The 23,186-nt window shown below is 44.0% G+C and overlaps 1 long non-coding RNA gene across 7 annotated transcripts in view; it reads left to right on the top strand.

Moving 5' to 3' along the window:
- The first annotated feature begins 11,000 nt into the window (after positions 1–11,000).
- The window catches only part of LOC113604335 (uncharacterized), a 43,014-nt gene continuing 30,828 nt past the window's right edge, over positions 11,001–23,186 (top strand). For 3 of the 7 annotated variants that reach the window (XR_003426220.2, XR_008293417.1, XR_008293414.1), the window contains exons 1-2: positions 18,535–21,589; positions 22,302–22,373. This is a non-coding gene — a long non-coding RNA (uncharacterized LOC113604335). The other 4 variants (XR_008293415.1, XR_008293412.1, XR_008293416.1 and 1 more) reach the window with 4 other exon arrangements.

Raw genomic sequence — 23,186 nt, 5'->3', positions numbered from 1 at the left:
TCAGTGGAAACAATATATTTAAAATGATTCTCATATCCCTTGCAAAACAGCTTCTTTTTTTAATTTATTTTTATTTTTATTTTTATTTTATTATTTTTTTAATTTACATCCAATTTAGTTAGCATATAGTGCAACAATGATTTCAGGAGTAGATTCCTTAGTGCCCCTTCCCCATTTAGCCCATCCCCCCCTCCCACACCCTCTCCAGTAACCCTCAGTTCTCCATATTTATGAGTCTCTTCTGTTTTGTCCCCCTCCCTGTTTTTATATTATTTTTGTTTCCCTTCCCTTGTGTTCATCTGTTTTGTCTCTTAAGGTCCTCATATGAGTGAAGTCATATGATTTTTGTCTTTCTCTGACTGAGTAATTTCACTTACCATAATACCTCCAGTTCCACCCACGTAGTTGCAAATGGCAGGATTTCATTCTTTTTGATTGTCGAGTAATACTCCATTGTATGTATATACACCACATCTTCTTTATCCATTCATCCATCGATGGACATTTGGGCTGTTTCCGTACTTTGGCTATTGTGGATAGTGCTGCTATAAACATGCGGGTGCATGTGTCCCTTCGAAACAGCACACCTGTATCCCTTGGATAAGTGCCTAGTAGTGCAATTGCTGGGTCGTAGGGTAGTTCTATTTTTAGTTTTTGGAGGAACCTCCATACTGTTTTCCAGAGTGGCTCACCAGCTTGCATTCCCAGCAAAACAGCTTCTTGAAAGCAGTTAATGAGAATTTAGATTTTTACTATGTTACTAGAAAAAATTTGTTTTAATGTTTTATTTATTTATTTTTTTGAGACAGAGTGCACGTGAGTGGGGAGAGGTAGGGAGAGGGGACAGAGGATCCCAAGGGGGCTCTGTGCTGACAGGCTGACAACACAGAGCCCAGGGCTCAAACTGACGAACTGCAACATCATGACCTGAGCTGGACGCTTAACGGACTGAGCCACCCAGGTGCCCCAGAAACAACTTTTGATCAAAGGCAATCAATAAAAGAAAGTTGAGGACTATTGATGAAATCTTTAGGTGGCATAGTTGAGAAGCTCTTGCATGACTTCACCTGTCCCATCACTCAGTCTAGGACCCTTGATAAGATTTAACCTGGAAACACATAGGTAAATTTATAGTTTTTAAATGAGAAGTGATTGGTAATTGGTTGGCTTGAACTTAGCCTCTTCTTATCTCTACAAATCATGTGGACATCTGAGAAGTGGAAATCCTGTACTTCGTGCCATGTACCATAAGATTTGGACACGGTCATTTCCAGTTTTTGAGATTGTTACATCCTAAAAAGATAATTCAAGCTGAAGTGTGATCAAAAGAGGCACAACATAGCGCAAATAACAAATGCTGTTTGCTACAAGTGTGACATAGCATTTTTTATTCATCAGTGCCAGCCCCTCGTTTGCTCCTGGCCCTAATCTCTGTACTCAAACACTGAGGTTAACTTTATTTTTATTTTTTGTTTTAAAGTTTTATTTATTTAAGTATTTTCTACACGCCACATGGGGCTCGAGCCCACAACCCTGAAATCGAGTCACACGTTCTTCCAACTGAGCCATCCAGGCGCCCTACATTGGTGTTAACTTTAGCACTACGTGGACCCGGAAAGAGAAAAAAAAGTAAAAAACCAGGTGCTTGAATTTCACTTTTCCTTAGAGAATCTTGCTTTTGGGGTTTTGTTTTTCTAGTTTCCTCATCTGAGTTTTTCAGAAAGGGGAGGTGGCATCTCCTTACAGAACAGCAGATGGTGTCCAGGGTAAAAATGAAGCTTCTCATGAATCTGCCCACTGATTTAACTACCCAAGAAGTCTGATAATCAGGAACAAATAGAGAAATGGGGAACGCTACATCCTGAACGGCACAGGAAACAGCTCTCCAAGACTCCATTTGACACCCTTTCTTCCCTGAATCCTTTAAATTTGTTTTTTTGTTTTGTTTTTCTTTAGCTCTCATCCTAACCCCTGCCCTGCCCTGCATTGAACTACTTTGCCTTATGTTTCACTGACAAATTACACAATAACACTTCAACTATGCTTCTCTTCATTTTAAAGTATTGTGGTACAGGGGCGCCTGGATGACTCAGTCAGTTGAGCGTTCCATTCTTGATTTCAGCTCAGGTCATGATCCCAGGGTTGTGGGATCCAGCCCTGCATTGGGCTCCATGCTGAGCGTGGAACTTGCTTGGGATTCTTTCTCTGCTTCTCTTTCCCGTTCGCATGCATGCATGCACACTCTAAAAATAAATAAATAAATAAGTAAGTAAGTAAGTAAGTAAGTAACACAAAAATGTACCATTTAATCTGTCCTAGAAAACATTTGGAAGAAATAGAGCTGATTTGTTTATGATCTGTACCATCCATGTAAACTAGTGCAGATCTCTTTGAACATCTTTGTTGACCTTCGTTTAAGGCTAAATTCTACCTCTGGACCTTTTGTGTATGGGTCCATAAATTTTCTTTTTGTCTTAAGCTAGTTCAAATGTGTTTTAGTTTCTTTTTAAGATTTTATTTTTAAGTAATCTCTATACCCAATGTGGGGCCCAAACTCATAACGCCAAGATGAAAGAGTTGCATGCTTTACTGACCACTATGGCCTCTGCGATTTATCTGACCTTAAATGCCTGCCTTGGTAATGATGTCTTTGTAAGGATTCTGCCTCTCCACGTGTACCCAGGTTCCCCTAGGGCAGAAACTCACTTTTTATTCTGTGCTAAGTCTACATATTTTTACAAAGAAGAAATATTCTTCATTTAAAAAAAAGATACACATTTTTTCCATAGAATAAGATAGAGAAACCGATTTAAGCTGACATAGGCAGAAGGGAACTTACTTGTTATGAATCAGTTACGAGTATTTGATGGAACTCAAGGTTGGAAGCATAGCTGGACCTCAGAGGAGGAACTAGGACTAGGAATCCAAAGATCAATAGGAATCAGGGTGGCTACGTTAGTTTCCAGTCCAAATGCCTAATGGGAATTAATTCCTAGAAGTGAGAATGTAGTCAGCCAGATAGTATCACAGTGTCTACTTCTAGTCCCATCAAGGGCATGGGGACACAGGGTTGAATGGGAGGGGGATCACAAGGGAAGCAGTTCCCCAAGGCAGACACTGTAATCACACACTCTGTGTGTGTGTGTGTGTGTGTGTGTGTGTGCGCGCGCGCGTGCATTCAAGTTCTCTGGTAATGGACCATCTGTGCTCTGAAGGCAGGGTCTTCCGCATCCCTCAGGGTGCCCCGCGTTAAGCCGGCCATAGGGCGGGCTAAGTACATTGAGTATGATTTATCATGCTGTGTCTGAATGAACAACCATAGCCAAATTTGTTGAAGAACTATCTAGGACTCCCAAGTTGAGTTTTGAGGTGAATCCCAATGTTGCCTACGCCACTAACAACCAAAAACCCCGTTTACCCCTGCATGCCCGCAAACCATCCTGTTTTCTCTGTAAATAGATTCAGCTGCCAGTATTTATTGGTTTCCTGTAAATATTTTAAGTTTTATTTTTTAGAACAGTTTTAAATTTACAGAAAAACTGTGCAGATAATAATTAAAGTCCATACTTTATTCATATTTCCTCACTTTTTACGTGTCATTTTTAAATTTTAGAATAGCACATCACATTTAATTATCATGTTTTCCATGGCTCCTCTTGACTGTGACAGTTTTGATGACCTTGACAATTTTGAGGAGTACTGGTTAGGTATGTTGTAAGATGCCCTCTATTGGAACTTGATATTTTTCTTAGACTGAGGTTATAGGGTTGGGGGTAGGAATGGGTGGGAGGTGGGAGGAAGGCCACAGAGGTGAATTGCCATTTTTATCACATCAAGGGTATATACTATGAATATGTATACTTTGTGACTGTTGATGTTGACCTTGATCAACAGGCTGATGTAGTGTTTTTTAGGTTTCTCTACTATAAACTTATTCTTTGATTTTTTTTTTTTAACGTTTTATTTTTAAGACAGGGAGAGACAGAGCATGAACAGGGGAGGGTCAGAGAGAGGGAGACACAGAATCTGAAACAGGCTCCAGGTTCTGAGCTGTCAGCACAGAGCCTGACGCGGGGCTCGAACTCACGGACTGCGAGATCATGACCTGAGCCGAAGTCGGCCGTTTAACCGACTGAGCCACCCAGGCGCCCTGACTCTTAGAATATTCGTAATAACATTTACTTTTCTCTAGCTTATTTTATTGTAAGAATATAGTATATAATATACATAACATACAAAATATGTGAGTTGAAGTTATTCTTTGGAAGGAACTTACATACTATTCCATATAGGAAGTCACTATGGGCAGCCCACATTTCAGGAATGGGGAGTTATGTTCCACCTCCTTGAGGGTGGAATATCTACATAAATTATTTGTAATTCTTACACATGGGAGTCTGGTTCACAGAATTTTATACTTGATTAATTTTTAGATTGCTTTAAAAAATTTTTTTTAGTGTTTATTTGGGGGAGGGGCAGAGAGAGAGGGAGACACAGAATTGGAAGCAGGCTCCGGGCTGCAAGCTGTCAGCACAGAGCCCAATGCAGGGCTCGACCCCACGAACCACAAGATCATGACCTGAACCGAAGTCGGACACTTAACCTACTGAGCCATCCAGGTGCCCCTAGGTTGCCTCTTTAAAAGTGTGTGTGTGTATGTATGTATGTATGTATGTATGTATGTATGTATGTATGTGAGTAACTAAGCAAGGAATCTCTACACTCACTGTGGGGCTTGAACTCGTGACTCCGAGATCCAGAGTTGTGTGCTCTACTGACTGAGCCAGCTAGGGGCCCCTTTAGATTGTTTTTTGGGGTGCCTGGGTGCTCAAGTTGTTTGAGTGTCTGACTTTAGCTCAGGTCATGATCTCATGGTCCGTGGGTTTGAGCCCCACATTGGGTTTCGTACTGATAGTGCAGAGCTTGCTTCAGTTTCTCTGCCTCCCTTTATCTCCTCTCATGCTTTTTCTCAAAAGTAAGTAAACATTTAAAAAAATTAAATATAGATTGTTTTTTGAGCACCCTAAAAAAAATAATAACAGAGAGTTCTGATTGAACATAGTAACTTGAGTAAACTTGTTTTTCTCTGCTCCCTTCCAAAAGCCACACAAATGAGCGTAAGGTATAAAGAGAGATCTAAATCCATAGACAGTGAATGAGAGAGTACACTTTAGTTGATGAAAGATCTCAAGAAATTTTCAGAAGAAGGAAGGCCAGTAAACTTAGAAAAACAATTTAAATGCCTACAGGAAGAAAAGTCAACAGGAATGAAGTCACACCACAGATCCCTGAAAAACTCATAAATGGGAAGCACTGTTTAACTGTGAGTGTAGAAGGTGTGTAGCACCCTTGAAAACAGTGAGTTAAACTTCCCTCCCAATGCCCGCTCCACCAAACCTAGCCTGCACAGCGAGGCAACTGTTCCTCTCCTGACGAAAACTGGAGGCTTAATCGTGGGCAAAGTTGAACCTGAGACGATCCTGATGGGCGATCACAAGGCTGAGCCAAGGACAGTGGCAAGTAGAGTGGAAAGTAGGACTTAAGTGGAAGTTCATACTAATTGCTGAGACCTCCGCCCTCACCCCTTGGCTCCTCGGATACAATAGGAATAGGAAGATTCCTCTTGGGAGAAACTCATCAGTCCAAGAGAAGATCTACGGATAAATGACATTTGGTGGCTTCCACATGCTCACCCTGTAGTGAAATCCTTCAGTCAACAAGCTTTGCTGTTGCAAAACATCCACAAAGGTGTATGGTGCCTCGCTTAACAGTTGAATACGAATGGAGAGCCAAGGACTCTCAACCATTCTTTGAAAGCCTTAACATGATAGAGATCAAAACAAATAGGGGAAAAGTCAGAGTAAAAGATAAGGCAGAAGAAAAGCAACCAAAAAAACACAAACTCCCTGATAACTTCAGCGAGATGATACTGTACCCACCTACTACAAACTGTACAAACCTAGGATGCTATTTACAAAGGAACATTCAAATAAAAATAAAATGGAACATTAAGAGAATGAGAATTATGAAAATTACAAATTTGAGTCCACCAATGAATGCTAAAATCAATGGGCAAAAGCTTAAGTAGAAACAGGATATTTACATAGCCTCTAAGTATCTCCCCCAAAGCATTTATTAGTCACAAGGACAAAAGCAGTAATTTTACAGTGAAGAAAGCTGGCAGGTGATTCAATTTAACGTTCCCAGCAATAAATAGCATCATGTACCCTTGAAATGATGCCTTGAGGATACATCACCCCCACTGCATTCCCCATAATTTATAACCTCTGTCTAATCATGAGAAAATATCAGTCTCAAGTTGGCAGACGTTCTACCAAACCACTGACCGGTTTCTTCAAAAGTTGTCAAGCTCATGAGAGACAAGGAAAGACTGAAGACCCGTCACAGATTGGGGGTGGGGAAATTGACAAAGGAGGAATGACAACTAAATGCAATTGGGATCCTGGATTGGCTCCTGGAACAGAAAAGGAAATGTCTTTTTTCTTTGTCACCAGTGGAAAAACTGGTGACATTCAAAAAAAAAGTCTGTACTTTTTTTTTTTTTAATAAAGTCTGTACTTAATAGCACTTTTGCAATGTTAACTCTTTTCATTTTGGTAATTGTTCTTTGGTTATGTAACATGTTGACATTAGAGGACGCTCAGTGGTGAATATATGGGAACTCTGTACTATCTTTGCAAATCTTTATAACCCTAGAATTATTTCAAAATAAAAGGTTTTTTCGTTTTGTTTTGTTTTGGTTTTTTGTTTTGTTTAATTAAAGCAGGAATAAAAAGGACAGCAATAGCAGGATTGGAAAATAAAAATGAAGAAATCCTCCCACAAGGTAGAACAAAAAGGAAACAATGGAAAGTGAGAGGTTCACATAAGAAGATACCCTGTAGGAAATCTGGAGGTGGAAATGAAGAAATTGTCACAGAAATAATACAAGAAAACATCCCAGAACTAATAATTATGATTTGGGGTCTGGAAAGGAACCCTGAGTGCTCAGCACAATAATGAAAAAGGGACTCCTACAGAGGCCTGTCATTGTGGAATTCCAGAACACTTGAAGGGTTAAGAATAAAGTCCAAAATCACAGACCGTGGCAACACTTTGGATCACCTTGAAATCATGGTGAAACATGAAGAAATACCATCTGTGGCCATGCCACACATCAGTGAAAACAGAATCTCTGTTTCAGGGGAACCTGATTCATGGTGACAGTTGAGAACCACTGTCCCGTAAGCTTCCAAAGAGAAGCAACAGATCCCTTACAAAGAATCAGGAAACCTGTATCTGTGACCAACAGCACTGTAAACAAGAACACCAAGCAACAATGCCTTCTGAATGAATATATCTTCTAACCTAGAATTCAGGACACTTAAGAAATCTCTTGTTCATGAGAATTAAGAATTATCACCTTTAGGGGCGTCTGGGTGGCTCAGTCGGTTGAGCATCCGACTTCTGCTCAGGTCATGATCTCACAGTCTGTGAGTTCGAGCCCTGCATCGGGCTCTGTGCTGACAGCTTGGAACCTGGATCCTGCTTCAGATTCTATGTCTCCCTCTGTCTCTGCCCCTCCCCTGCTAATGCTCTGTCTCTCTCGGTCTCAAAAATAAAAAAACATTAAAAAAATTAAAAAAAAATTTTTTTTTCAACGTTTATTTATTTTTTTGGGACAGAGAGAGACAGAGCATGAACGGGGGAGGGGCAGAGAGAGAGGGAGACACAGAATCAGAAACAGGCTCCAGGCTCTGAGCCATCAGCCCCAGAGCCTGACACGGGGCTCGAACTCACGGACCGCGAGATCGTGACCTGGCTGAAGTCGGACGCTTAACCGACTGCGCCACCCAGGCGCCCCAAACATTAAAAAAATTTAAAGAACTATCACCTTTAAGTCTACCTAAGGTTTGGACTTTTTCTCAAGACTTTTTTTTAAGTGGGTGCACCCATTTTTCTGTATTTGCTATGCCTATTCCTTCCAAGCTATTCTTTCTTTTTTTAAATTTTTTTCTTAGTTTTTAAAAATATTTTTTAATGTTCATTCATTTTTGAGAGAGAGAGAGAGACAGACAGAACATGAGCAGGGGAGGGGCAGGGAGGGAAACACAGGATCCGAAGTAGGCTCCAGGCTCCAGGTTGTCAGCACAGAGCCCAGTACAGGGCTCGAACCCATGAATGGCCATTATCATGACCTGAGCCAAAGTTGGACACTTAACCCACTGAGCCACCCAGGTGCACCCTAAGCTATTTGTTCTTAAACACATTCTTTATTCAAGAACTGCTTAGTTTTCAGTATCTTCTGTGATCGGACCCAATACCGCCTATCAGATTTTATTACCTAGATCTTCTGCTCCCCGCCAGTCACTCCCCCTACTATCTACTACGTCCACCTGCACTTTCCCACTTTTTGTATCCTTGAAAGTTCTTTTCCATGAGCCAGAATATCCACCTCCATCCCGTTCCTAATGCCAAGTGGGTTTTTTCATGACTTTTGGTTCCTGTTGACCAGTCTGGGTTGCCAGTCTCACTGTGTCTGGTCTGAGCTCGGCGGGAAGTGGAGCCACCCTGGCGTTCATAGCAGTGCCCGCCACAGGTACAAAGAGTGGCAGCAGATGGGAGGCACATTTACCATGCTGGATGAATCATACCCAGACTGCACAGTCAGATGCTGAGTCTCACTCTCTCTATGAAACCTCACATTACCCCAGTCCACTCACTTCTTCCTTCTCTAAGTGCCCATCACACTCATGACCATTTTCTTTCTTTGGTGCCAGACTAGTTCCTTTGTTAATCTTTCCAACTAGACTGGAGTGTCCTTGAAAAAGAGGACTGAGCAGTATACTTCCTTTGTTTCCTCCCTGTACAGGGTGCAATGTTCTACACATTGTAGGTGCTTGGAATACATTTGCTCGGTTGGAGTAGGCATAGTCGTCCCTCACCTTCCCCGTGGGCTCTTTTTTGGCAGTTGCAGTTACCTGTGCCAGCTGTGGTGTGGGAGCAGATGATCCTGCTTCTGCGCTATGGTCAGAAGGTCAGTCGTAAGCTAACACCGTGTCACATTGACTATGTCATCCACCCCTCGCTTCATCTCCTCGTGGGGGCATTTTGTCATCTCACATCATCACAAGGAGAAGGGTGTGTACAGTACAATAAGATATTTTGAGAGAGGCACCACATTCACATAACTTTTATTATAGTTTGTTGTTAAAATGGATTTTTTTTAAGTTTGTGGAGAGGGAGAATGTGTGTGCGAGTGGGGGAGGGGCAGAGAGAGAATCCCAAGCAGGCTCCATGCTTTCAGCAGTGAGCCCCCCAGTGCATGGCTCGAACTCATGAACTGTGAGATCATGACCTGAGTTGAAATCAAGAGTCAGGAGCTTAACCGACTGAGCCACCCAGGTGCCCCAAAACTGTTTTTTTAATTATTAGTTATTGTTAATCTCTTACTGTGCCTACCTTAAAAATTAAACTATATCATAGATAAGTATGCATGGGAAAAACATACTTAGGGTTTTGTATTATCACTTGTTTCAAGAATCCTTTGGGGATCTTAAAACTGACTTACTGAGAAGGGGGACCCATTATATAGGGAGGTAGAAAATGTACCCTCTGCTGGTATGGTAGAAATGAGCATTCTTAAAATCTCTACAACCTTAATCTGACCTTTGTAGAGCAAATGAACAAGCTCTTCATACCATTTGGGAATCTTCATTATAATGAAGGTCTGTATCTTCTATTTTGACTCTGTTGGGTCTTGGCATTGTGCGATACTCAACTTCTTTCAAAAAGGTCTGACCTATACCAGAGAGCAAACTGGGGTAGTTTGGGATTATAAATAAAAGATAAATTCCCAGTTGATATACATAGAAATAGTAAAATATATATGCCTCATATGTTATTCATGAGAAAGAACTGGAATTCTAATAAAAACGAACATTCGAACATCCAGGAGTTAATTGGAAGTGTGCTGGTTATAAAAAAAACAACAGCCCACAATTAAAATGATTGATGATGGGGCACCTGGCTGGCTCAGTTGGAAGAGCATGTGACTCTTCATCTTGGGGTCGGGAGTTCCAGCCCCGCGTTGGGTGCAGAGATGACATAAATAAAAAACTTAAAAAAATAAAATGATTGATGATCACAGGGTATTTATTTTTACTTTGGTAAAAAGGAATACATTTTCTGAAACTGGGGGACAGGGGTTAGACCCGTTGGGATCAAATGTGTTTGATGTACTTTCCCATATTAGAACTATACAGGTTTTGTTTTTTTTTTTAATTAAAAGAACATTTTATTTCATTTTTTTTTAACATTTATTTATTTGAGAGGGAAAGAGAGAATCCCAAACAGGCTCCACACTGCCAGCAAAGGGCCTGATGTGGAGCTCAAACCCAAGAACCGAGAGATCATGACCTGAGCCGAAACCAAGAGATGGCTGCCCAGATGACTGAGTCACCCAGGCACCACCCCTCCCCCAAATCTTTTATTATAGAGAGAGCACAAGGAGGGAAGAGGGGCAGAGAGAGAGAGAGAGAGAGAGAGAGAGAGAGAGAGAATCTCAAATAAGCTCCACACTCAGTATGGAGCCTGATACAGGGCTCAATATCATGACCCTGGGATCATGACCTGAGCTGAAATCAAGAGTCAGAAGCTCAACTGACTTAGCCACACAGGCGCCCCAGAACTGTACATTTAGATGTTATTGTGCTGATATTGTTGCCTTATAAATATAGTAGCAATTAAAATTAGAAACACTTACAGAGGTACCGGGGTGGCTCAGTCAGTTAAGTGTCCGACTTTGGCTCAGGTCATGACCTCACACGTCATGAGTTTGAGCCCCAGGTTGGGCTCTGTGCTGACAGTTCAGAGACTAGAGCCTACTTCAGATTCTGTGTCTCCCTCTCTATCTGCCCCTCTCCTACTCGTGCTCTGTCTCTCTCTCTTAAAAATAAATAAACATTTAAAAAGTTTGAGAAAAAGAAACACATTAAAAAAATTCTTCAAGAGTAGTTTTGTGGTATGTATTTTTTTTGAAGGATATGCTGGATATTTTACACGTCAGTTGGAATTGCCCTTGTATTCATTTTTTCTTGGTGCTGAGAATAGTGTCAGTTGTGTATTTATCCACCATGAACGATTAAAGACCCTTCTTTTCTTTACAAAATGTAAAATTATTGGTGCACATACACTCATATATGTAAAATTTATATGCATATACAGTGTGATACCTTATCTTTGAAACCTGTTTGCCATATCCACAGACATGCACATTTTACCATTTAATACAAAAATATGACTATTGTATATCATTTTTATGATGGTTTTCCACTGATGCATATAGCTTACCAACCCAGATCTTCTTTGATGATAGATTTCACCTCTGAGAGGTATTCACCAGTGCTCTCATCATATGTGACCAGCACATTGATAAAAAGGGATGTAAATAGACTACATTTTGAACTAACTTATGCAAATGAATATTAATACAATAGACATGTATGACTGATATTTATCATATTTTTTATTTTAAAATTGGGATTTTAATGTGGAGAATATCCAAACTTCCAGAGGGAATGAATGGCTGTTGGGTATTATCAAGGTAAGTGAAGGAATTGGAGTCCTTGAGGAGCCATGACTCCTGCACCTGGTAGCATTTTAATGGCATGTCCTTTGCTGCTTGCCATCATGTGACTTGTAAAGAAGTGGGATTTGTCCTAAGTGTATACTGAAACATGTCTTGTGATTAACATAACTGGTAACAGACACTATCCCAATAACTTTTAAAATGATGTTTATGACTCAGTGCCCAAACAGGCAACTCAGAGAGGAAAGATCACTGGTGTTCAGAGGAGAGAGAGAGGGCAAGAGCTGCTGTGTTTATTTTGCCACGGTCCATTTAGTCTTTCCTCACTGAGAGTTACTTACCTGTAACCTTGAATCTCCAGCAGTATGTTCAGCCACAAATCTCCACTGTTTATAACCCTTGTTACCATTTAGCGTTATAAAGCATGTTTATAGATGCATTGAGCCAGACATTTTCCATTTGTACTGTGTGGCGTTCCATAGGAAGCATTGGAGTGGACTTCTCAACATCCATCCCACCCCACATACTAAGTCTAAGACAGTTGGGCAGTCCTATCCCCCTGGCCTGATCGGTTGTACATGAGACCTCTGTAAGAAGTTTCCTCTCCAAAGAGAGAGTCACAGAAAGAAGTGGTGTGGCTCTTCTGCTACCAGCCTGAGGAGGAAGCGTGCACTAAAATGGCCGAACGGAGAGATGGAAAGAACATGAGACTTTGTTGACTCCAGCCGCTGATTCAATGAACCCCGAAGCTCTCTCTACAGCAGGACTTCCATTTATGTGGAGATCATAAATTTTCTAATGTTGTTCAAGCCTTTTGAGTTGGGGTTTCTATTACTTGCAGCTGGAAGCATCCTCACTGATGAACTCTTCTTAAGAAGAATGACTCATGGGGAAACAATCCTCCCAGCTTCTGATTAACTTTGGCCTCCACAGATAATTATCTGGGCCATCAGATGCGTAAAAAAATATGGAGGTCATAAGATTAAAATTTTAGTGGTTACATTTAGGGAGAGGAGTAGTGGCTGGAAGGGGGTCTGAGAGGCGCTTCTGGAATGCTAGTGTTTCTTGATCGGAGTTGTGGTTATGTGGGTGTGTGTACTTGAACATAAATTCATCAAACCATATATCTGTGATTTGTGTACCTTTCTGCATGTAAGTTGTACTTCAATTTAAAAAGCTTGCTGAAAAATACTGTATTGTAACCAGGCCTCCAAACAAGCTGCATCTTGACTGGCAGGATATGAATGGTAAATTGTGGTCATTTTGTAGGCAGCTGAATTAAGCTAGGGACATGCTTTCTTCTATAAACTTCCAGAAGCTCACTGTAATGACCTTGGGTGTGACCAGCCCACTCTAATCTCAGCCAAAATGTTTTCCCTTTTAGTTAGGCTGGGAGAGCCTCAAAGCCTTGCAAAGGAAGGGCTTCACCATTTTTAGGATGCAGTCACAATGAGTATTAAAAACCCAACTAAAAACTAACAGAGCAGAGTCAGTCCACGAAGGGCTTTGTCAGGCCGCATTCTCTGAGAGGTATTTTAGTTATAGGGGGTCCACTCCAAGGAAACCCCTGGGTTTGGAAGAATGCAGTCACGGACCTCATGCAGCTCAGGTTATTGAGAGTTTTAATTCATGGAGGAAGAGCTATAACATGCTTAGTCAGGTTTTTTGTTTGTTTGTTTGGAAGAAAAAATATATGGTCTTTGGGGACCCAATTATCTAGAGAAAGACTTGACTCCGCTACAAGAAAACTAGCTAAGGAAAGTTACCATAAATCATGGGTTAGATGGAGAGTGGAATTGAATAATGTGACAGCAAGACTCTGGGAATACCAATCTTCATGAGGGAGAGGATTTGAAGAGGGATCCCATCATGAAACTAAATGGGGAGTATGGTTGATTGGTGGTCAGGCCCTTGGAATTCAAATTCCTGAGGGATGTAGAGCCCTGTTCTATTTGAGCAGCCACATCGATCTGCAGAACCGGAGGCTGACAAAAGGAATGTGGAGACAATGTATTTTATTATATTCCACCTATCTCTTCAGGGTGCTTTCACACCATTATATCCTCACTACCACCTGGTGATGTAGGTAAGTTAGAACTGATCCTAAGAGAGACAGTGACTAAGAGAACAGGTTCTAGAGTCACCAAGACCTGGGTTTGGTTCCTGTCTCTGTCTTGCTAGTGGGATGTTTGTGCAATCTACATAGCCTGTGTTTGTGGTTCTCTGCTTCAGAGGACATTAGGCAACGTGGAGATATTTTTGATTGTCACAACTGGAGGAGGGCCATTAGCATCTAGTGGGTAGAGGCCAGGGATACTGCTCAACATCCTACAATGCACAGAACAGCCCCCCACCACAAAGAATTGTTCAGTCCAAAATGTCAATAGTGCCACTGTTGAGAAACGCTGGGTCCTATCTGATTCTCAGTCTCTTTGTCTGTAGAATGGGGATATCAACATTATCTCATTGGGTTATTGTGAAGGGTAGATTAAATAACAGTTGACATTGGATTGTCTGTTCTTCCACCATCCCTTCCCCCTGTTCAAGGAACTGCCCTCACAGGACTTTACATCTCTACAGAATTAGATTTCTACGGGCTGAATGCCAATAACCAACAGTTCCATCTAGTTTCATGATGTTTGTCCCTAGCAGGCATTTTGCGTAGTATGACTCTGCCCCTTTGCCACAGTTGACTGGGTCAGGGGTGGACACTCGATCCAAACCAAAGCAGTCAGAATTCTCTCCCCAGGAAACTTTGTATTTGCACTGAGAGTCAAGTCTGCTAGGGTCTTGAATGGAGAAGATATAAACCTGGGAGTTGTGGGTGGCCATTTTCTCCCATGTGGTCGGGGGTGCAGTTTATAACAAAAGAGAAAATTGCAACAATTATGGAGAGAAAGGCAGCCAGAAGAGACCCAGTTCCCAGAGTCTGTGTCCTGGCTGCTCCCTGCCCTTAGGCCCCGTAGCCCATTTCTACATCCTTGTAAGACTTTCTGCTTAACCTGGCTCCGGTTATGTGTCTCTCATGTCCAAGAGACACATAATAACTAGCGAGAACGTGTGTAACAGCACTTGGCATGGTGCCCAGGAATTAAGCCCCGAATAAGTGGCAATTATTATTATCATCCCATATTAGAGATAAAAAAGTTGACACCGAGAGATTAAATAATTTGTCTCGTTGTCACACAGCTCTTTAGCAGTAAAGGTGATCTGAAATCCGGGTCTCCTCACATCTAGACTGAGGTTCTGTTCTGTCTGTTCTTTAAATTGTGAAATAAAACTTTCAGAATAGCGCATGGGTAGCTAAGTATCTAGGTGTAGTTAAAAATAACTCGCAGTGAACCTTGGTGTATCTCACCCAGGACAGGAACTAGAAAACTGGCTGTAGCCCGGAAGACCGTCCTGTGCCTCTCCCTGCCACGACTCCCTGCCAGAGGTAACCAATATCCTGTTTTTTGTTGAAATGGCTTTTAATAGTTTTTCCACCTACATGTGCACCCCTAAACTACATGATTTAGCTTTACTTGTTTTGGCATTCATAAAATGAGACTACATATTCTTTTATAACTTTTTAAAAATTTCAACACTGTACTTGTGAAGTTCCTCTATGCTGTTATGCATAGTTGTAATCCATTTATTTTCTTTCTTTCTTTCTTCCACAGTGGATTTATCCAAGCTACTGGTGACGAGCATTAGGTGATTTCCGATTTTCAGCCAGTGGTATTACCAAGGGCATCCTGGTCTGTATATGCTGGTGCATGTGTGCAGGAATGTCTACTGGGTACCTACTGGGAGTGTACCTGTCGTATCTGAGACTTCCTCTGCTCCACATACTTGGGGGTTTGGGTTCTCTCCCAGGCACATGCCAGTACCGGGGCCAGAGGCTGAAGAAAGTACTGTGTAGTGCTGTAGGACACATAGAGATTTAAAACAAAGTATCTTTCCTCAAAAACTGAAACATAGGGTTACCACATGGCCCAGAAATTCCACTCCAAGGTATCTACCCAAGAGAACTAAAAACATATGTTCATGTTAAAACTTGTACATGAATATTTATAGCAGCACTATTCAGAATAGCCAAAAGGCCCATCAATTGATGAATGGATAAACACGATGTGGTCTATCCATACAACGGGATATTGTTCAGCATAAAAAGGAATTAAATGCTGATACATGAGACCACGTTATGCCAAGTGAAAGAAGCAGGCACGGAAAACCATATATTACATAATTCTGCTTCCACGAAGTGTCCAGAATAGGCAAATTTATAGAGACAGGAAGTAGATTGTGGTTGCCAGGGGCTGGGCGAAGGGGTGAAGTGGGGAGTGACCCTTATAGGTACAGGGTTCCTTTAGGAAGTGATGAAAATGTTTTGGCATTAGTGATGTTGGTCTCACAGCTTGTGAATAAACTAAAAGCCACTGAACTATAGTCCTTAGAAGGGTAAGTTTTATGGTATATGAATTATATCTTGATGAAAATGTAACTAAAAACATAGTATCTTTGCTCATTCATTTACTCAAAACACGCGTATTATGTACGTATTAAGTACCTAAGATATGCCAGACATCCCTCAGCACATTGTTAGGAGACATTGGTCAGTGAGTTAGACGCGGCCCCCATGTGGGTCAGAACCATTGTCAGAGAGCAAGTGACACATTCAAGAGCGGTCACTGAGCAGAGTTTAATGAAGGGACTGCTTGCACAAGTATGGGCAGGGTTAAGAGGTCCCTGGGGAAGTGAGGCATTTCAGGGTTGGCAACAGACGGCAGCCATTATCGCCCCCCCCCCCCCCCCCCCCCCAGGCCTGGAAAGGCAAGGGGAGAAAAGTGGTTCCCGGAACCCAGCAAGAGCTGCAGGAGAAACTGCATCACAGAGGCTGTGGCAGAGAGGGGGCCGCCTACCCACGGCTCCCTCTCCCGTCTGCTGCTGGCGGGTATGGGAGTGTGGGCCACACAGACCCCATCGGTCAGCCTCCTCAGGCCTAGAGGACAGGGGAGAAGGCTGGAGAGGGACTCTGGAGAAGCAAATAGAGACTCTCTGTCCTCACGGACTTTCCATTTTCAGTGGAGAGACATACCAGAAAAAATAAAAGCAACAGAATGTGATAAGCAAACAGGCTGACATGAAAGAGAGCATCTTGGTGTGTGGGTGTGTGTGTGGGGCGCGGGAAGACGACACTAGATTTGCTGCCTGGGAAGGTCTTTCCAAGGGGAAGGAGGCGGTGCCGTTTAGCTGGGACCTGAAGAATGAGCGCCTAGGTGATTCAAGTGTTATTTATTGAGATGGGGAAGCTTGGAGGAGAATCAGCTTTAGGGGAGGAAATCAAGAATGCCCTCTGGGATATATTAAAGACAGAACATACACCAACATCGAAAAATAACAACTCAAGTTGGAGTGTGAATCCACGGGACTCGGGAGAGGCCACGGCTGCGGGCTGACACCCAGGGCCTACCTCTCGGAAGCCAGGACTTGCGTGGACTGCGCCCTCCCTGGAGGTTACACCAAGTGCTGGCACAGCGCGCTGGCTCGGGGCCTCCAGCCTGCTCCCAGGCCTCCTCCCAGCATTTATTGGGACTTTGCCACATCCCAGGTTCTTCCTTCACGAAGGCGAGAAGGGCCAGGGGAAGGGAGTATCCTTTCTGAACACCAGACGTGACACATCGCCTTGACCGGGCAGGAGCTTCAGTGTGATAGCTAGGGGGGCCCCAGGTCGGCCTGCCGACCACGAAGGGTCCAAAACCTACTTGGAAAGGCACCCAGGCCTGTGACTAATATGGTGGTGCTTCGGAGCACCCAGAGGGAAAAGCTGGCCCAACATCCTAGCTGGAGCCAAATCAAGAAAGACAGCAGGAGAGAAGTGAGTCTACAACTGGCACATTCTTCCTCACCCGGTGGGTCTTGTGGCATCAGCTGGAGTCCTCCTTCGGGTGCCTCTAGCCCGCACAACTTGGCACATCTCTGTATTTTCTTCCATAGAGGTCTCTCCTCTCTGGCTCCTGGCCCAGCCAGTTGCCCACAGACTGGAAAACAAAGGCTCACTGCCTTCCCTAGAGACCTGGGCTTAAGGGATGGGCCTTGAGCAGGCTGGGCGGATGCTCTGTTGATTTTTTTTCCAAGTGCAGAGAATGTGACAGCCAATTCCTGTTGGAAATGGCTTTTGTTTTCTTTGGAGCACAAAGCACTTTTCCTTTCTCGTGATTGTTTCAGTTCAGGTCATGTTTAGGATGGAGATGATTTGCTAACCTAATTGCTTGCCTTTTAGATCTGTGGTTCTTAAGCTTTGGGGGCACAGATCCTACTGCAACCCTGATAAAAACCATAGACCCTCTCCCTAAAACACACACACACACACACACACACACACACACACCCCTCCCAAATTTAACATTTAACATCAATCCTAGCAGGTTAAGATCCCTTGGGTTAAGGAAGGTCAGTCCTTCCAACTCCCCCACTCCCAATCCCCTCTGCCCCCTCTTTCTTTTCAGTCTGGATCTTAAAATTCCCTTTCTTTAGCACTTCTCAGGGGCCAGCATTTCTTGCCTGCTTTCTGCCTGAATTAATCCCAGGTACCCACTCTGAGGAGCAGGGGCCTTCACTAGCTTCAAGCTGCTTTTGGCTCCGAGGCTCCAGCAGAGCCTCCTTTCAGGCAGCAGAATATTCCAGTGGGATTTGTAAAACTTTTGTCTCATCCGTGCCTAGCTGTTACAGAGGGGGCAGACAGCAAGAGTCTCTGCAGATTCTAGACGAGGGGGCACAGCTTTGGATGAGACTAGGGAGACAGGCGTTGTCTGGTTTTGTTAAATTCCAGAAGCAAGTCACTTTGCCAAAATTGCCAAAAATAAAAGGACTGTCTAGACACATATTAGAAGCTCTCCTATGAAGACAGACCATCCTGAAGATCATGGATTTATGCTTAAATGGTGAGACAAAGGGGGTCATTTAAGTAACAAACAGGTATTGTACCTGCTGGTGCTCTAGGCGGATTCTAGGCGCCTGGGGGGGGGGGGGGAGGCGGGGGGCACGTGGTGAATGAGACAGACAAGGCACCAGAGAACTTTAGGTAGTGACAAGTGCAAGTATGAAAACAGGACGAAGTGATAGATGTGACCGTGCGGCCGCCACGACGAGAGAAGATGTCTCTGAGCAGGTGGCACTGGAGCTCCAGCCTGATTATTGAGAAGGGAGCATCCACCGGGAGGAAGCGAGCTCCAGGTGGGGAGGCAGCGGCCGCTACAGGGCCTTGAGGCTGGAACGAACTGGTGCGCGCGCAGAGGAAAAGAAAAGCGCTTGTGGACGGCGCGGTCCGAAGTGGGGAGGGAGGGGAGGGAAGGAGAGAGGTAGGCGGTGGGCAGATGGCTGTGTGCTTTGTCGGAAAGACGACGAAGGGTCTAGAGCAGGCGTCTGATGTGATGTCATTTGCAGTTTGGGAACGGGCCTCCTGGAGAGAAGCACATTGGGAGAGAGCGAGAGCGAGCGGAAGTGGAGGCAGCGCGAGGCCGGTCGTGGGGGCCAGGTGAGGGGGGGGCGGGGATGGCGGCTCAGACCTCTCGGTGGCGCTACAGTCGGAGAGAGGAGGAGGCTGTTTTCCAGGTGAACGCACGGGGTGCATAGTATAACGCATGGCCGTTAAGACTCCATGGAAACTTAAGTTTAATACGTTTTCGAAGGGCCAGGGCTATGTTGTTCTCGCTCTTGGCCAGTCCAAGGCTTCCTGTTCGTGCCCTTCCAGGAAAAACAATGACAAAGATACAGATCCTCCAGAAGAGAAAGTTGCTTGTCTGTTCCTGTCTCTGCAGAATGTCAATGTGCTTGGCAGGCAAGAGGAGGGGAAGGACAGCGGATATGTATTAAGTGCCGACTGCATACCTTGATCTCATTATCTAAGAACCCTGCAAGCCTCACTTTTTTTTTTTTTTTTTTTTTTGAGATGAGGAAACAAGTTCAGAGAGGTTAGTTTAATTGTCCAAGGTCACATAGCTAACAAGTGACAGGGCTGGGATCCAAACCCAGGTCTGAGTCCAGTTCCTTCCACATCGGGCGCTGGGCTGGTGAGACCAGGTGAGCACACTGAGTAGGCCTGCATGGCCCCGAGGCTCCCCAGGGTTTTAGCTACTCCTCGGATGAAAGCTGGTCTCTGTTGGGGGTCTGCTGACTTTTCCAGACCCTGGGGGTGTGCTGGGTGCAGTGATGTTGAAGAGGCATGTTTTAAGACAGTCCCAATGGTCGGGAGATTTCCCAATGCCAGCGAATCTAGTAAAGACAGAAGGAGTTTGGGTCTTGAGACAAGCTCATTAGCACTCATTACGTTTGGGTGAAATCAATTAGGGCTAACTGGAAGGTACAGCCTCTGCTCTCTGTTGACTCTTGAAATGAGAGACTGATGGTGGCTACCAGTTATCATGCAGGCGTGCTCCGGGGCAAAGACTCTGATGACAGAGTCTAGGCTGTGAATCCTGCCCCTGCTGCTCTGTGGCCAGTTGCTTGGTAGGAGGACTCCGAAGGGTTCTGGAGGGTGACTGTGTGTGTCACCTAAGACCCCTGTGGGTCTCAGGCAACTTAGAACGGACCGGGCCTTACAGGTTCCACCCGGCCTGACTGCCCAGGCCTGCGCCAGAGAACGACCGGGCGACGTGCCCAGTGACGGCACAAAGGAAGAGCCTCACACCCCGGGTTACACCCAAGGTTACGCAGAGCAGCATGACACTGTGACCTTGTCTTCGGTGCTTTTGCCATCTGCTGGGTGCTGCCTACTAGACTACAAGCTCAGTGCGGGAGGCCTTTTTTTCTCTCTTCTTGTTTCCACTGTGCTTGAGTGGGTTACCTGAGGTTGGCTGACAGATATGTCTGGACCCTCCAGGACTGGACATGTCAGTGGGAGTTAAAAGCCCAGCAAGAGGAAACCAAGGCATTAGGAAGAGTACGTTTTAGGATCAGGTAAAAACTAGCTGCCAGCACAGGGAGGGAAGCCTTGGTTTTCCCATCTGTGGAATGAGGCGATGAGGCATGAGGTCGTGCACCCAAGTGCTTAGCAGAATTCTCGGCACATAGCGCTCACCAGAGTGAGTGCATAGCGCTTCTACAACCACCCCCGGCGCCTTGCGTGGTTCTTCATGTCTCGGTGGGAACTTTTACATTTTTTTTGACTGTGACCCGCACCACAACCTTCTAATGTGTGTGCATGTCTCTTTAAATATAACCGAACTATAAATTTTGTGAACTAAGACCCTTACTATGTGTGATGAACTTTGACGGTTTGCATTGTGTTCAGTTTTGTTGAAACAATCCTGAAGGGGCAAAGGGTTACTTTCTGGGGTGATGGACATATTCTGTATTTTGATGAAGGTGGTGGTGGCATGGATGTCTTTGCCCAAAATCGTTGAACTCTATATTAAAATGGGTGCCTTTTATTGCGTGTCAGTTAGATCTCAGTAGATCTGCAACCCTCTAACTTTTATTGAGACACAATTCACATTTCACAAAACTCGCCCTTTTAAAGTGGATACTTAAGTGATTTTTAGTATAGTCACAGAGCAACTGTGACCACAGTCCAAGGTCAGAACATTTTCATTACTCCAGGAAGAAGCCCTGTACCCATTAACAGTCACTTCCCATCCCCCCAACCCTAGTCCCTGGCAACCACTAATCTACTTTCTGTCTCTGTGGATTCGCTGGTTTCAGTCTTGCGTGGCCGGGAGAGCAGCCTTTGAAGTTAGACTGGTTACTGGGCCTCTCAGGGGCCACCACTCACCACAACTGGGATTTCTCTATTTGGTCCTGGCACTGGGTGGTGAACTCCAAGAGCATCAGAGACGCTGGCAGATGACTCACATCCTGTGTCCCCACCTCCTTCCTACACAGACCCCAGGCCTGTTCAGTCCTCCGGAAGTGCCCCTTGCTCTCCTGGTGAAGATCTGGACGATGATGCACCAGTGAAGGAGTGGAGAATGGACTTTCCAAAGTCCATGGGCAAACCCATCACAGAAATGCAAAGAAGTAAGTAAGGTCTCAGAAATGTGTCCAGCAAGGTGGGGGTTGGGAGTGGACTTGGAACAGAGGTTGGGCAAGATGAGTAAGTTAAGGGGCTGTTACCAGCCTCCTGGACGACGGGGGACCTGGAGGTGGCTCGTGCCCCATGTATCTGGCTCTTTCCCACACCAAGACTCCACCCAGGACTATGGAAATGGTCCTCACTCCCTCCACCCCCACTGCCTTGGAAAGGTGTGGCCAAAGGAACAGCTGAGGAAGGGAGAGGTTGAAAAGCAAAGGGGCTAAGTCTACAAGGGGGGTGGATGGGGGGAAGGGGAGCAAACCCACAACTGGCTAATGACTGGCACTGGCTCTGCAATTACCTGGAAATCGGTCTGCTACAAGTGCTTTCAAAAGAGACATGGAGTCTTCTCAGGGACCACCTGGAGAGGTGAGAGGAAAAAGTCCGGGAGCTTTAGAAACCCTTTTTAAATTCTTACCAATAGGGATGGAGGTAGGACTCCCGTGATGTCTAGGGAATGAGTGCACAAGCCACTTACATAATACAGTTATCATGTGTGATTGTCTCTAATAAGCCTGGAAGGATTCTCACTAACCTGCCAGTAACCTTAAGGGAAAGGAGTTTCACTGTCTACTTTTTTTTCTTTCTTTTTTTAAGAATTGTTTGCTATTTGCATAATTTTTTAAAAAGATATATTTTTACTCTTTGTTTAAATAGGTGATACATTCACATAGAAAATCTTCCCATTCTTGCCCTCATCTGCAGAGACACCCTCTCCGCATGCTGCAGGTGAGTAATGTTCTTAATTATGTATCTTTCCAGAATTTCTTTATGCATATTTAAGTAAATTTATATAAAGGTTCTTTTTTTTTTTTTAATAGCACGTGCAAGTGATGGGAGGGGCAGAGGGAGAGAGAGAGAGAGAGAGAGAGAGAGAGAGAGAGAGAGAGAGAATCTCAAGCAGGCTTCATGGTCAATGCCAAGCCCAAGGTGGGGCTTGATCTCGTGACTGTGAGATCATGACCTGAGCCAAAATCAAATGTTGGATGCTCAACTGACTGAATCACCCAGGTGCCTCTATATAAAGATTCTTAATAAAACTTTTTTTGAACTCTATCTCTGGGAGGGAAAATTTGAATTCAAACCAATGACTAGACATAAGGACTCTGGAGATTTCCCATATGAAATATCCACAGGCAGCCACTGGGAATGAGGTTTAGCCCTCCAAAGGGAAGAGAGCATTTAGACATAATATATGTAAAACAAAAGTGATAAATGGTCACGGGCCAAGAAATACAATAAGAAGGAAAATTACTCCAAATCTCTCCACCCCAAAATAACAATAATTAACATCAATTGAACATTATTCTGGACCAGTGATGTCTAATAGAACTTTCTGTGATGACATAAATGTTTCCACACTATCGAAGTAACCATTAGTAACATATGCCTGTTGAGTGCTTGAAATGTGGCTATTGCAGTTGAGGAACTGAATTGCTTATTTTGTTTTTTTTTAATTAACTTTAACTTAAACATACATAACCCTGGGTGTCTGATGCCTGCTGTAATGGACAGCACAGTTCTACCCCCTGCTGAGTGCGT

This window comes from Acinonyx jubatus, chromosome E2, assembly GCF_027475565.1.
Source record: "Acinonyx jubatus isolate Ajub_Pintada_27869175 chromosome E2, VMU_Ajub_asm_v1.0, whole genome shotgun sequence".
Lineage (NCBI taxonomy): Eukaryota > Metazoa > Chordata > Mammalia > Carnivora > Felidae > Acinonyx > Acinonyx jubatus.
Note: the sequence above shows the minus strand (reverse complement) of the source record. Positions and strands in the feature narration are given on the sequence as shown.